This window comes from Lepidochelys kempii, chromosome 3, assembly GCF_965140265.1.
Source record: "Lepidochelys kempii isolate rLepKem1 chromosome 3, rLepKem1.hap2, whole genome shotgun sequence".
Taxonomy (NCBI): domain Eukaryota; kingdom Metazoa; phylum Chordata; order Testudines; family Cheloniidae; genus Lepidochelys; species Lepidochelys kempii.
Genome location: NC_133258.1, coordinates 193503500 through 193519881, shown reverse-complemented (window position 1 = coordinate 193519881; position 16382 = coordinate 193503500). Strand labels below are relative to the sequence as shown.

Here is a 16382-nt window from a genome sequence, read left to right as displayed (position 1 = left end):
TCATGAGCTTATGCTCAAATAAATTTGTTAGTCTCTAAGGTGCCACAAGTCCTCCTTTTCTTTTAGTGAAGACACAGCAACTCAGCTGTTAACTCCGGTTAGCCACTTGAGTTCAAAACTGAGCTTCCCTCAAAACTTTAACTCGAGCTGCTAACCCAAGTTAAAAGCTGAGTTGCTGTGTCTTCACTGCTATTTTAACCTGAGTTAGTTAATGCAATTTAGCTAAGGCAAGTTAAGAATACACCTTTTTTTTTTGTAGTGAAGATGTACCTCTGAGGCACTTAGCTGAAGGCAGTTGAAATGAAGTCACATATTCAAGCGAGGCAGAGCAGGTGCATTGGGAGGAGATCTGAAAAGGGTCAAAAACATAATCTGTTGAATACCACGAGTATAAAAGAGAACTATTTTAACCCATGTTGGAATCACTTATTGATTTATAAGTAGATAATTTAAATGCAAAATATCCTTAACTCTCTCATGTATATACACACAATACACACGCATGCACCTGTGTGCAATTTGTCACAAATAAAAAAAAGCATTTGTCTGGATGATAGTGATCCATTCATAGGTATGGGCTACAAACTTCCCCAGAAAAATGTCACAAACAAGATGACACACAAAGTTTTGGAGGTTTAATTTAGTTAAGCATTCACATGTTCCAGTGCTTATCCAAACCTTCCTGAGATTTATCATCACTCTTTTGAACTTTAGAAACTAAGCTTGCAGAAATGCTTGCAAGCTGGTTTTCTTGTGAGATTTCTGTCATTTCTTGGTTTAACCCAGGTTTGAAATACTGTGAGAATAGCGTTTCTTGTGGTATTTTAGCTTCCAGCCCCAATCAAAACTAGGACAAGCTTGGGTAGGTGAAAGCTGAAATTGTCAAACACACTAAAGTATTACTCCTTCAGAAAGTGCATGAGTTCAATGATGTGTTGCCTCTGTCTGTGCTTGACTGTTCCCTAAATGCCATGCACCTGCCTCGATGGGTTGAAGACTCAATTGGGCTGGTGGTGAATGGGAAAACACCAGTGGAAAGAGGAAGGAGAACACACTGGAGGGATACAGGGGTGACTCCTCCCCTTCCAGAGTCTCTAGCTATTCATTGGCCAGCCAGGGGACAAAGGGAGTTGACTGGTCTTTTGTTCTCCCCTTTCATTAATTGAAACCTCAGCCCATGCTATGCGGAGCCTCTTTTTGTAACATAGCAAAAAAAAAAAGGGGGGGCCCAATCCGGAAAAGCTTTCTGCCCACCAGGGTTCCTATTTATTCCACTGAAAGTTCTCCATGTAGAGATCTTTGCAAAATCAAGTCCATTTTTTTTCAACCCTCCAAAATAAAAATGTTAGGGCAGTTCTTATTTTATCCAGACCAGTTCATAAACCCCACGTAAATCCACATGTTATTCTAGGCTGCTGGATTTTACATATGGAGCTGAAAGACTGACAGCTGAAAGACTGAGAACAAGTGATTTGTACCTTAAAAACAATTAACTATAATATTTTAAAGCATCTACTTTGGGTAACAACAAAGTAGGAATAGCACTATTAAAAATGTTAACTAGAGCTGAGGGCATACTGCAAAAAATGTTCTGTGAATATTTGCTTGGGTTTTTAAATGAATTAACTTCAACCATATTCATACACTTTTCGTGTTGCTTCTTGCAAGCATTGGAGAGTGAGTTTATTGACCCTGATTTTCACAGAAAATGAATTTCTAAGTTGCATGTGGGAGTATTCTCATAAACCATACTTTAAAGATGCACACACACGTCTTTGGTGTAGAAGTGCTTCCACACTCATTCAATCAGAGAACAGAAAAATACCATCTGACCAGCAAAAACTAAACAACACAGCTCGAGTAGCAAATATTGAAAACTTGCAGGAAATTGTTGATGGTCAATCCATAGAGTAACAAATAAATTCACAGTTTTCAGAGTAACAGCCGTGTTAGTCTGTATTCGCAAAAAGAAAAGGAGTACTTGTGGCACCTTAGAGACTAACCAATTTATTTGAGCATGAGCTTTCGTGAGCTACAGCTCACTTCATCGGTTGCATACTGTGGAAACTGCAGAAGACATTATATACACAGAGACCATGAAACAATACCTCCTCCCACCCCACTGTCCTGCTGGTAATAGCTTATCTAAAGTGATCATCAAGTTGGGCCAGCACAAATCCAGGTTTTCTCGCCCTCCGCCCCCCCCCCCCACAAACTCACTCTCCTGCTGGTAATAGCCCATCCAAAGTGACCACTCTCTTTAAAATGTGTATGATAATCAAGGTGGGCCATTTCCAGCACAAATCTAGGTTTTCTCACCCTCCCCACCCCCCTCACTCTCCTGCTGGTAAACTGGAGAGTGAGTTTGTGTGTGTATGGGGGTGGGGGGGGTGAGAAAACCTGTATTTGTGCTGGAAATGGCCCACCTTGATTATCATGCACATTGTAGGGAGAGTGGTCGCTTTGGATGAGCTATTACCGGCAGGAGAGTGAGTTTGTGTGTGTGGTTTTTGGAGGGTGGTGGGGGGGTGAGAAAACCTGGATTTGTGCTGGAAATGGCCCACCTTGATTATCATACACATTTTAAAGAGAGTGGTCACTTTGGATGGGCTATTACCAGCAGGAGAGTGAGTTTGTGTGTGTGGGGGTGGAGGGTGAGATAACCTGGATTTGTGCTGGAAATGGCCCAACTTGATGATCACTTTAGATAAGCTATTACCAGCAGGACAGTGGGGTGGGAGGAGGTATTGTTTCATGGTCTCTGTGTATATAATGTCTTCTGCAGTTTCCATGGTATGCATCCGATGAAGTGAGCTGTAGCTCACGAAAGCTCATGCTCAAATAAATTGGTTAGTCTCTAAGGTGCCACAAGTACACCTTTTCTTTTTGCAAATAAATTCACAGAAATCACAATCTGGTCGTTGATATTCTGTGAGCTAAACAAAAAAATGAGTTAATGACCAAAACACTGATAACTATAATCCTGAGATAAAGATTTGGGGCCCGATCTTATTTTGACTAAAGTCACTGGGAAACACCAAAGGCTTCAGTTGGAGCAAGTCAGACTTTTTTGTTGTTATTGTTGGTGCACTAGTATCAATAATAACACTATTTGTTTCTTCTAGTTTGCTTTTCAAATACCTTTTAGTTCCATTTGCCACCAGGTTTTAAGGACATTCTACCAAAACATGAATGAAAACCACCATTTTGAAATTTGTATATATATCCCAAGGTGATAGCAGTTTTGCATGTCTTAATGTCTACTGTTTTAATCTGTATTTCCCATCCCCTTCCTTCAGATACTGTCTCAGAAATGCATGCAGGCTTGCTTCGTGTGATTTTAGTGCTGAACTTGGGATATGGGAAAGATTATTCTTAATTATATTACTTATTTATTGTTCCATAATATATTTATATCTACCTTCTGCTACAGCAGCAGTAAGCTGTTTTCTAAAGCCATTATCTGAGTGCTGTGGAAATGCAGTTGATTAAATGGGATCAGAATCTGCTGTAATATTGGTTCTGTGCAACCTTCAGCATTATCTAGACCTACCTTTTCCAAGACTTCCTTTGACACAATGTATTTACACTTTGTGACCTATGGTCAGCAAGTCCAATGCCGTCAGAATTTCTCCACCAGTCATATGCTGGTATAAAACCACTGAAGTTAATCAAGTTACACTGCCATAAAATTGGTGTAATGGCTTGCACAGTGTGGCCCCAATTTGTAAATCCCCCTTTAAAGGACCTTCTGAAATAACCGTAGGGGACTATGAGCAAAATATTGGAGACAGGCTGAAAAAGATGTCCTCTCAGTGAGGCTGAACTGGATGAAGCTGGTAGGGCACATTAAAAAAAATCCATATAATATATATTGGGATTTTCACACATCACTCCGCATTCTATTTATCTGGTTTCAGAGTAACAGCCGTGTTAGTCTGTATCCGCAAAAAGAAAAGGAGGACTTGTGGCACCTTAGAGACTAACCAATTTATTTGAGCATGAGCTTTCGTGAGCTACAGCTCACTTCATCGGATGCATACCGTGGAAACTGCAGAAGACATTATATACACACAGAGACCATGAAACAATACCTCCTCCCGCCCCACAGTATTGTTTCATGGTCTCTGTGTGTATATAATGTCTTCTGCAGTTTCCACGGTATGCATCCGATGTAGTGAGCTGTAGATCACGAAAGCTCATGCTCAAATAAATTGGTTAGTCTCTAAGGTGCCACAAGTCCTCCTTTTCTATTTATCTGGTTACTTGTAGTGTCCCCATGACCTTGATCATTAATAGAACATTCCTGTGAGATATTATTCTCCCATTTTACAGATGGGGAACAGGATAGATTATGCACCATGTCCAAGATAACACACAATATTTGTAGCTGCTCTGAGAATTGAACCCAGGTGCCCTGAGCCCCATGCCAGTGCCTGATCTTTTAGAGCTGCAAACTCTGCTCTGGTTGAAACCAATGGTAAAATTCCCACTGGCTGTGAAAGAGCAGTTAGACCAGTGCTGAGAGCTTTTGAAAATCCTGCTTTAAATGTATAATGAGTTGGGGTTTTAATAGTGTTATGAGCTGCTGAAACCTTGTTATGGGATGATAGGTGGGGGCTTATGCTTAATTGAATGGTGAGCTCACCTATGACAAAGGTAAAGCCCACCCATAGGCTTGGTCTGAGTATTGTCTTGGGTAGATGTGTGTGGGGGGTGAGAATGGTGGGGGAGGGGTAAAGTGAGGACAAAAACTGAGAACAGACAAGACCAGAGAGAGGGGCAAAAAGCAGGAAAGTCAAACATGAGCCTGTAAGCACAGCTTGACCCTGGGAAAAGCTAGCCTGGGTCTGGTGTTGGCTAAAGAGGCTTGGGGGCTGTAAGCTAGGAAACTGCTCCTTCTGTTCCTGGATCTTTCTGCATTCAGAGGCACAGACTTTGTATGCTCCTTGTAAATAAACAAGATTGCATAAAAAAAAAATACCAGGCTCCGTCAATTTCTACTCCCAACTGGAACATCTCAGGGCCATCAATTTTGACTAGCTGCTCAGGTCAAAAAAGGACAACAATCATCTACTTTATAGTTATGGTGCACGTGGAGCAGATGGTTGGTGGTGAAAGCAAGCTAATAGAAATGGGTGTATTATAAAGGATGTTACAGTTAATTCTGAAAAGAGCTACTGTGCCTTTAAAATAAAAAAAAAAGTTAGTTTAGGATAAAAAGCCCTGATAAAATCCCAAAGCAAACCTAAATATTTCCAGGTCTGCTCACCCTGTCCCTTTCATTTGACACTATAGTTGTTCTACCCTGAGTGTGTTTCAAATACTCTGTGCCAAAACAAATGTTTCTTTACCATCAAGTAGGCAGGCAAATGAAAGCAATAAGATGTGTGAGTAAGAAAAAAAGAGCCCAAATAGGGAAACCGCTTCCTTCTAATTTTAAAGTCTTGCATGATCAAGGCTGTTCTACTCATTCCGATGTAATCAATTTGTAGATACGTATGCCACTGTGGAAAGTGCTTTCTCTTCAATTCCGGCAAAATTCTTTATAATTCTTTTTAACTGTTCCAGGGCTTTTTGAAAAGTTTGCTATCAATGCCAACCAAATACTCTCTCTCTCTCTCTCTCTCTCTCTCTCTCTCTTTTGGCTTGTCTTTAAATACTTTCCTTATTTTTAAGCAGTACTGTTACCCCAGTGTACATAGAAACAGTACTATAATAAGATCTGGTTTTCTTTATCATAGAATCATAGAATTATAGAATATCAGGGTTGGAAGGGACCTCAGGAGGCCATCTAGTTCAATCCCCTGCTCAAAGCAGGGCCAATCCCCAACTAAATCATCCCAGCCAGGGCTTTGTCAAGCCTGACCTTAAAAATATCTAAGGAAGGAGATTCCACCACCTCCCTAGGTAACGCATTCCAGTGTTTCACCACCCTCCTAGTGAAAAAGTTTTTCCTAATATCCAACCTAAACTTCCTCCACTGCAACTTGAGACCATTACTCCTTGTTCTGTCATCTGCTAACACTGAGAACAGTCTAGATCCATCGTCTTTGGAACCCCCTTTCAGGTAGTTAAAAGCAGCTCTGAAATCCCCCCTCATTCTTCTCTTCTGCAGACTAAACAATCCCAGTTCCCTCAGCCTCTCCTCATAAATCATGTGTTCCAGTCCCCTAATCATTTTTGTTGCCCTCCGCTGGACTCTTTCCAATTTTTCCACATCCTTCTAGTAGTGTGGGGCCCAAAACTGGACAGAGTACTCCAGGTGACGTCTCACCAATGTCGAATAGGGGGGAATGATCACGTCCCTCTATCTGCTGGCAATGCCCCTACATATACATCCCAAAATGCCATTGGCCTTCTTGGCAACAAGGGCACACTGTTGACTCATATCCAGCTTCTCGTCCACTGTAACCCCTAGGTCCTTTTCTGCAGAACTGCTGCCGAGCCATTCGGTCCCTAGTCTGTAGCGGTGCATGGGATTCTTCTGTCCTAAGTGCAGGACTCTGCACTTGTCTTTGTTGAACCTCATCAGATTTCTTTTGGCTCAATCCTCTAATTTGTCTAGGGCCCTCTGTATCCTATCCCTACCATCCAGCGTATCTACCTCTCCTCCCATCTTACCTCTCATCTGCAAACTTGCTGACGGTGCAATCCACACCATTCTCCAGATCATTTATGAAGATATTGAACAAAACCGGCCCCAGGACCGACCCTTGGGGCACTCCACTTGATACCGGCTGCGAGACATGGAGCCATTGATCACTACCCGTTGAGCCCGACAATCTAGCCAACTTTCTATCCACCTTATGGTCCATTCATCCAGTCCATACTTCTTTAACTTGCTGACAAGAATACTGTGGGAAACAGTGTCAAAAGCTTTGCTAAAGTCAAGGAACAACACATCCACCACTTTATACTTTATACCTTAGAGAGTTAGATGTTCTAACCTTCTTTTTATTTACTTAATTGGTTTAATATGATTTTTTAACTTCTAGAGTTCTTAATTTCACCAGTGTAACCTTATTATACATATTTAGTGCAACAGCACCTATAGATCAACTACATCAGACTATCACAGTGCAAACATATTGTAAATGACAGTTCCTGCCCCCAATGAGTTTGCATTTGTTAAAATTATCTTGCTCTGACAAGTGAGTGAAAACTAAGTTTGTGTAGCACAATCTAAAAAGTAAAGTTAGCACAATAGCTTTACTTGATGTTCCAGAAAGGGACACATTTACAGATAGTTGGCCCCAAAAATTTGCAATGAGCTGAAAATGAAAAAATTCTGTTGTATCCTATATTGTTCTCACTATGCTGATGATTTGTACTGAGTTGGGTATTTAAATATAATGTAGAGTAATATTTTCATCAGAGTTGCCGTATTGCCAACCCAAGTGTTCAAAATCATGAACCTGGCTTAAAAATAGTAAGATTTTTAAAAATAAGAAACCAGGGGTCCTTTTTTTTTTGCTAGCTCCTTTTTCAGCTTTTAGGGTTTTCAATCTTTTCTCTGCAAGCAGGAGGGCAAAACTCCTCCTTTTTTTAAAACTGAAAGCTGAAATACTAACTTAATTATAGGATTCCGGTAGCAGAGTCTACATGTAAAAAAAATATTATTAACTTTATGATTCAACCATGAGAGCTGACAACACTGCGACGTAAAGGTATCTTGGGCACTTCAGACTGCAAGTTTTCCACAAAGTTAACTGGTAAGTAAAATGTATCTATATATTGGAATTTCTTTCCAGCCATTTTCTTCGATGCACTGTGTGCCTGCATCAGCTTTTATTACAAACCAAAGATTCTTGTTTACATTGTGACTGTGATTCTCGGGACCAGATGAACTGTATATGGTGCAGAACCTGAGGGGAGAGAAGGTAAAGGAGGCTTTAACTCCTGCCAGTGCTTCATGATAGTGCATCTTCTAAAAGTTCTGTGGTAGGAATTGTTTGGGGGAAGATCTTTTGCCGGTGTGAGACAGTACGTCAGACTATGGATCTATGATGTCTTGGTCTGCTGGAGCCAATTCTTTCCCCGGAGTAAGTTAGAGCTACCTCACTGCTGCTCTAACTTATGGGAGCCTACAGCAGTCCCCAAAGGTCCATTGCAGATTTCTGGAACAGAGTATGCCTTGACATAGCTCCTATGCCAGGGGCTGTGAAGGTGATTAGTGCTCTTCATTTTCTAAGCTGCTACTTTGTTCAATTCACTTCAGATCTCCTCTTAGGAGCAACACTAAGGTGTACCCTACCATCCATTTCCCCTGGCTGGCTTGCATAAGCAGGATGCCTTTGAAATCCATCACATTGCCAGTACCCTATCCTTTCACCACATCCTCCTTTGCATGGCTCAGGTGAGTAAGGACAAGCTTACCTTCTTGCCCTTTTGTTTCTTTGGAAAGGTTTGTACAGATGTGCTCTGGGTTCCAAGCTCCCTTCCCAAAGGAATAATTTTTGCAGCTAATATCCCTTCATGCACTATCTACTATGCCATTATGAAAACATAGTATGCCAACAACCTTTAGAAGTAATACACTCTGCACACAACAACACTTCCTTTGCCGTAGTTAACAGTAGGACTTCTTTTTCCCTCCTCCATATAGATACTTTAAGTGTTAACTATCCAGTTCTGTCCATTTCTGGTAGTCCCATCTCAAAAAGGATATAGTAGAACTGGAAAAGGTTCAGAGAAGGGCAACAAAGACGATCAAGGTATGGAAAGGCTTCCATCTGAGCAGAGATTAAAACAATTATGGATATCAGTTTAGAAAAGAGACTACGGGGAAATATTATAGAGATATGATAAACTCATGAATATTGTGGAGAAAATGAATAGAGAAGTGTTATTTATCCTTTTACACAATACAAAAGCCAGGGATTACCCGATGAAATTAATAAACGGCAGGGTTAATACAAAGAAGATGAAGTACTTTTTCATACAATGCACTCATTGTGAAATTCATTGCCATGGCATGTTGTGATGGCCAAAAATATAACTGGGTTAAAAAAAGAGGTAGATAAGTTCATGGAGGATAGGACTATATATGGCTTTTAGCCAATATGGTCAGGGATGCAGTTCCATGCTTGGGGTGACCCTAAATCTCTGACTGCCAGAAGACAGAAGTGAATTGCTCCAACAGCCCTATTCTGTACACTGCCCCTGGGCATGTGGCACAGGATACTGGGCTAGATGGACCATTAGTCTGACCCAGTATGGACATTCTTATGTACTTCTTTTCATCTGCCTTCAGTGTTGGAGCTCATTTCTTATAGTGTTATACCAGATATGGGTTTTGAAGAGGGATATGAAGGAGGAGAGTGTAATGGTGCTATGGATAAGGCAGGGCTTTTCATATATATTGGCTAGTGTGGAAGAAGGCATGGAAACTAGAACTGGTTGGAAAATGTCCCCCCACCATGGAATTTTTTGATGAAAAAGGGGAAAATAGTTTTCATCTGAATTTTCTGTGAAATTTTTCTACTTTTGGTTGAAAACCTAAAAACTAATACATTTCTGACTCAAAATTTGTTTTTTTGAAGAAAAGTCTACATTTTCTGTGGAAAGCAGACACTTTCTATCAAGATTTTCATTTACCTGAAAACCTTTTTTGGGTGGAAAATTTTTGACCAGCCCTAGTGGAGACATTTGCGTGAGAAGCTGACAAACTGGCAGATGAGGTTGGCATCGTTGCGGGAGCCAGAGTCAGAGCAATGTGATAGAAGATGAGCGGCTGAGAAGCATCAAAGGTAAGAACTCAGGTCTTCTTGCTTCTGTTCTCTTTTACTGCATTTAATCATACAACACACCATAAATGAAATGTTAATGAATGTGTATGTCAGTGTATGTTGGTACATGAGTTAGCCTTGAAGAACTGCAAGTGTCCAGTTAATATTTCTCTCTCTTTTACTCTTTAGTAAGTACCTTATGTAAATGTTACTCAGTGGCAACAGGCAATGGTCTGATTCTCACCGTGATCAGCTCTCTATCAGCCCTTCTCTCCCCAGGTCCAGTATCTGTGTAGGCACAGTGGGAACTCAGCCCAATGAGTATACAATGGGCCTGCTTCCCTAAATTATAGTTTACAGTCTATATTGAAAATGAAATATATTGTGCAAACATGTACTCTTTTACATTACTAAACAATACAGGTGAAAGGAAGATGGGGGTAATTTTGCCTTTTGCAACAATGGTTTTAAAATGACCAAGATGTTCAGTGCCAAAAACAGTGTTTTCCTCTGCGATTTAATAATGTTAATCATTATTATTAATAATAACAATAACAAATGGCAAAAAAAGTTGGGCTGAAAGGAAGAATGGTGCCACTCAGACACAAGGCAGACTGACAGTGCAGTCCTCGCTCAGGTAAAATTCATGTTGAACTCAATATTGAAATCCTTTGGAGTTTTGCCTTGGTAAGGACCCCAGAATCAGGCCCCAATAGATTTGGACCACCAAAAATTGAAAGGAAAGTGCTTTGTCTGGCCTCTATGCAGCATCTTTCCTCACCCAAAGTCCATGGAACATTTACTTGAGCAAAATGCTGAATAAGGCTTTCTGTTGCTGAAGTCCTGTCCGCTGTACAGCTGGAGCCATGTGGAATATGGGGAAAATCAGGGATGTGCAAGGGTTGCAAGATTGGGTCCAGTGCCAGTGATGGTAATTGGCTTTTCTGCTGCCGAGGTGTGCTGCAGAACGAACGTTAAGTGCACAATTCTGTTTTTTAAAAAAACAAACTCATAGAAACAGCTCGTCAGATGGTGTAAATTTTCATAGCTCTATTGGCATCAATGGAAGCCACTGATTTTCCCCAGGTGAGGATATGGTTAAGGATGGTATGGCCCCCCTGATAGCCATTAACTGCTAGTAATCAGGAACAGGATGAAGGTTGAAAGCTAGAAAATCCTTGTTTAAATACAAATGAGATAGATTCTGATCTCAGTTCTGCTGAATAGAGCTACAAATTTACATTTGTGCTACTAAAGTCAGATCTGGCCCACATATCTGTAGTATTTATTTTTTCAGTGTCCGCCATATAATACAATTTTATTGTCTGCACTGACAATACAAAATATTAAACAGACACATCACAATAAGAAGTTAGTGTTTAAACCATGACATTAAAAGAACTCCCCTTTTAAAAGAACCAGTCTAAGCTGCTAGGAAGATGTGGAAGGAATGGTGAAGTTATTCATTCTGTAGACCATATAAAATCTAACTTTTCTAAGTGTGTGTCTACACAACAACTGCTACAGCAGCACAGCTATGGGGCTGCAGCTGTGCCACTATAGTGCTGTAGTGTAGACGCTTCCTACATTGACGCAAGGGGTTTGTCCATTGATATAGGTTATCCACCTCTCCGAGAGGTGGTAGCTAGATTGACAGAAGAATTGTTCCGTTGACCGAGCTGTGTCTACAGTGGGGGTTAGGTTGACGTTTTTCACAGCCCTGAGCGATATAAATAGGTTGATCTAATTTTTAGGCGTAAACCAGGCCTCAAAATGACAATTAACCTTTAGTGCCCAAAACCTGCATTAGCTTTTGCTAGTGCAGACCTTTGTGCTCACACAGGATCCCAATTCAGCACGGGTGCAGGGGAGTATAATAGCAGATCCCAGTGCAGGATAGGGGCCTAGAGGATCCCGAGGCAGGATGGATACCTAATAGTTCATTAACTATGTTTATAATTTTGAAATTACCAGAAATTCTACCCCAAAACCCTTCATGCAGCTTATTTTTCCACCTGATCTCTCATATTTTCTGCTGACATGCAAACACCATATGTTAGGCTTTCTTTCCTCTCCTTTTTTTATTGTTTCATTTTGTGGTTGGGAGGAGGGAAGAAGGGAGAGTTGGCAGAATTATCACTATGCTCTGCAAAACCGTCTATTGCAATCCACATTTACCATAGTGACATTTACTAGTTATGGCAGAGCTGATCAACTGCAGACATCCCTGCTGCTGCGCTAGGACTGCAAGCTGCTCACAACTCCATCAGATGTTTCAGGGTTTAGACCAATGGCAACTTCTGGAACATGTTCCTCTCTGTCTTGTACTGCAACAAGTCAGACACCCTGCTAACTCATAATATATTGCTCTGCACTTGAACTGCTCTGATCACAAATTCCAAACCCAGCGCTTACAAGGAACATGTATTGGTTCTATGTTTTCAAATAGAAGTCTACAAAAAGAAGATATCTATGGTTGAGGCTACCTCCTTATTTTCATGCACTGTTTTCTGTGTGTGTGTATTTATAATAATAAAGCTATCATGAAAATTATCACGTGTATGTGTGTGTAATATATTTATTATTTATTTGGATTTATCAGACCTAAGACCAACTGTATTCTATTTTTACTAACCATGGTAGAAGGGATTTTACAGGGGCTAGTGAGCCAAAGACACAAAGCTATTATTCACTGAGTAGGAGCTTCAATCATTTCTTTACCAACAATGGTGAAAAGATGTGATTTTTACAAGCAAACAGGAAGAAAAAGCTTGAACACACCCTGGGAACATGTTTAAGAAGTTGATTTATGTTTCATGCCGAGCCTTACACCTGCAGTTCAAGCAAAACTCAACTTTGCCGCCCCACAGAGTCTAGTTTATTAGGTATCAAGGAGTCACAAGAAGCCGTGTAATTAAAACTGTAATTAACTGGAAAGGGAAAGTGCCACCTGAGTTTTGAGAGGCTGTCAATTTTATTTCCATTACAGCTCTCCTTCTGGTTCTTTTCTCTGTGTTGGGGTTTTTTTTTTTTTTGGCTTGATAAGAAAACAACTTAAGGGGTTTTTCCCTTCCACTACATACTCTCAGCGTCCTTTCTAAGTGGAAAAGTCAAGTCTTCTAGTTGAGTGTTAACTCTTAAGTGTGTGTCTTGCACTAGAGTTTGCAGCTGTGTTTGGCAATAGTTGTCAAGCTCAGTTTCTGCCCCTCTCCTCCTGGCAACTCCTCGGTTGTCCTGCTGGCACAGGGTCAGCTGAGTCCAAGACCCGTTTGAACAAAATGCAGTCAATCACTGTTAAAAATGGGGGTCCACCGTGCTTTGTTAAATGGGTGTTGGTTGACTTGGCTCACACCAACAGGACAACACCAAGTGCGGGAACCATGCTGGACACTTCTTGCCAAGTGCAGATGGATATCCTTGTGCTGAACAGGACCTGCAACCACCAGTTTATTTGGGTGGGTATAGTGGAACCACACTCTGCCAGACAAAACTGGTATGAGAGAACATGTCTCAGCGGGATGACTCCCATCAGCCAGAAGCATGATGACAGACAGCAGAAAAGACAATGGGCCAGATCTTCTACTGGTATAAACTGGCACAGCTCCATTAAAGTCAATGGAGCTATTCTGAGTTGCACCTGACCCAGTGTCACACTTGGCAAGGCCAGGTGTTGTGTGATGATGCAGAAAATGTTACCATTGAATGCATTTGCTGCTGCCCAATGGTTCAGGCCATTTCTCATTTGACCTTCAAGGGGTTTTTCTTTCCATTCAATATGGTAGCGTCAGAGTGAAAAACGTTAAAGGCTTTAAACAAATGTATTGAAAGCTATTTCAGAAACTAAGAATTGTGGAGTCTTAATTTGTGAACAAACACATTTCTTATTCAGTCTTCTTAAATCTCAGATCAGAAGTACATTAAACAAAGTCCTCTCTCCTGACACCTTCCTCCAGAGCCCACCTCCTTGGAGTGTCTCGTAATAAAAGAGGCAATTATCTAATATTGTAGAAAGAAGCCAGGGACTGTCGTACTGTAGCTGTGTGTCAGAAAGAAGGCAACAGTGGCAGCATAGAGCACTCAGAGCAGAGTTAAAGAACAATCATAAAGCGGGCACAAGGAAAACAATAGCACAAGGATATGTTCTTTTTCAAAATGATTTAGCATAGATTAAAAAAAAAAAGCATTTAGGCCAAGCTATTTGGGTTTTTTTTTTTTGGAAGTGTACATAAAATGGGAAGGGGGATTGTCATGCTTCCCTGATCAATTTAACAGGTGATAAAAAGCATCAGTTAAAATACAAACCCTGAGAAAGGAAGTTATTATCGTAAAAGCAATTTTCCTTTGGTGTAGTTTGGTTAAGCCTGGTTTTTCATCTTAAATCAATTGTAGGTTTTCCTCTTCTGAAGTAGATCACATATTGAAAAGGTATGGCTCTCTGGAATCTTCTAGATTAGAAGACTAATCTATATCAGTGCATGATTTTGGGAAGTAAGCTGGAGGTACCCGCAGGAGATGATACACAGGGCTCAGTTTCTTACTCGGCTATAAGTCAGCAGGAGCGCTCCCTGACCATCTGTGTTCTATAAATTACAGTAACACCGGCACATGCTGCTTGTAAATCACCAATGAACAGGCTTTACCTTGTGACACACTACATGAACCCTGTTGGATATTCCAATAAACTCCCATAAACCATCCGATATAAACTCTGGATTATGTTTCTTTGGGGGTTGGAAAAGTTAGACTTTCCTTGCCGTCCATGAACTTCTTATGTGTGAACTGAAGATGTGCCCTATGTCGCATTATCTATTTTCATTCTTAGTACAGATTTGTTCTTAGTAATTGCCTAGTACATTTCAGTGAATTTCCAAGGGTAAATCACCCTGGCAGTAACTTGGTTCTTTAGGTCTATGGACAAAATGGAGGCACTACTGCACTTGGCAAATATGATTTAACAAAACATCTGGAAGGTATTTCAGCTAACAACATCCTCAGCTGAATGCATACTATTCTACTATGCTTACGTACCTTGCAAGCCTTATTAAAAAGCAAATTAAATAATTTAGACTTTGAAAGAGAGCTGGCTATATACAGAGAGAACAAGATCCAGACTTACAATAATAAGGACTTAAAACAAAATCTTATAAGCAAAACAACAGCAAAAATGAGTTTTGGAAGGGATATAAACCTTCCTGCTTCAGGAATAAGACAACCTCCACCTATTAAGGATTAAGAAGAAACTTTCTCTGAGGCAGATTATCCCATAACTGCAATTGAAGGGTTTCTTGTATCTTCCTCTGAAGCACCGCACACTGGCCACTGTCTGAGACATGATACTGGACTAGAAGGGTCAGTTATTTGATTCAACAGGGCAGTGCCAATAGGCCATATTCTGACACCCTTACTCATCCTGAATAGTACCTTACTCCTCTTAAGGTGTCAATGAGACCCCTTGTGGAGTAAGATGCTACAGACTATGAGTAAGGATCTCAGAATCTGGTCCTTTGTTCCTAAATACATTATTAGTTGACCCATAAACTCTATTCACCATGCTACCCTTCTAAAAAAACCCACATCTAATTCAAAACAATTATTTGAAAATTATATTAGCAAATTATTTGTCTAGTTCTGTCATCTGGGCAAATACCTTGGAATTAGATTTATTAAAATATTTGAAATTTGCCACATTAATTATTTGATAAGTACTACTCAACCATACTGCAAATGCCTTAGGATTCTCAGCGTATGTATTGCAGTGTGACATCCATTATTGGGCGCACCATTAACAGGTTTGCCACATGTATTGGCATGACACATACAAACCTGTGTCATTCTTCTTTGACAGTTTTTGTTTTACTGAATTTCAAATAATCAAACTTCCTAAACAGGAAAGCCAGAGGCATCGTGAACAATAAATACTAGTTCATAGAGATGTTCCGTTAGCTTCCTGTTATTATCTATGCTCATATGTAGCAGAGGCCCACCCCACTCATAGTTATCTTTTCTTAGCATTATTATTCACTATTTGTATTACAGTAGCTCCTACAAGCTATCACCAAGACTGGGACCCCTTTGTGCTAGGAACTCATAGTAAGAGACAATTTGCCCAAAGAGGGCACAATCTAAATAGACAAAACAGACAAAAGTTGTTAGAAAACAGTAATATCATTCCCACTTCACATCTTGGGGAACCCAGGCACAAAGAGATTAAAGCGCAGATCCTAACATGTATTTAGGCAACTAACTCCCATTGGCAATAACAATTATTAGCTCCCATTGGGAGTTAGGTGCCTAATGACCTTTGAGGATCTGGGTCTATGTGACTTGTTCAAGATCACACAGGAATAGAACTGTATGGGAAATGGGTGAGATATTGAAAAAAATTCCCATCGTGAATTGGGACAAAAAGTCAAAAGCTTGAAAATTTTCATGAACTAAAAATCCAAAAAAATATTTCAGTTTAGGTCAATCAGCATGTTTCATTTCAATAATTTCAAAATGTCTCATTTCAGTTTTGACCATCAAATGTTTTTTAACCTAATTAATTTACATTTCAAAACAAAAAACTCTTTCAAACCAGAAATCGGGTATTTTTAGTCTAGAAACTCCCATTTTTTCATGTAAAAAAATGTGTTGAAATGGATCATTTCC

At 40.2% G+C, this 16382-nt stretch overlaps 1 long non-coding RNA gene across 3 annotated transcripts in view; it reads left to right on the top strand.

The window, feature by feature from the left end:
- Positions 1–7184: 7184 nt before the first annotated feature.
- LOC140909655 (uncharacterized) overlaps positions 7185–16382 on the top strand; it is a 96113-nt gene continuing 86915 nt past the window's right edge. The window contains exons 1-3 of one of the 3 annotated variants that reach the window (XR_012158313.1): positions 7185–7715; positions 8222–8359; positions 9546–9752. This is a non-coding gene — a long non-coding RNA (uncharacterized lncRNA). Of the gene's footprint in view, positions 7716–8221; positions 8360–9545; positions 12750–16382 lie in introns of those variants that run through there. The other 2 variants (XR_012158314.1, XR_012158312.1) reach the window with 2 other exon arrangements.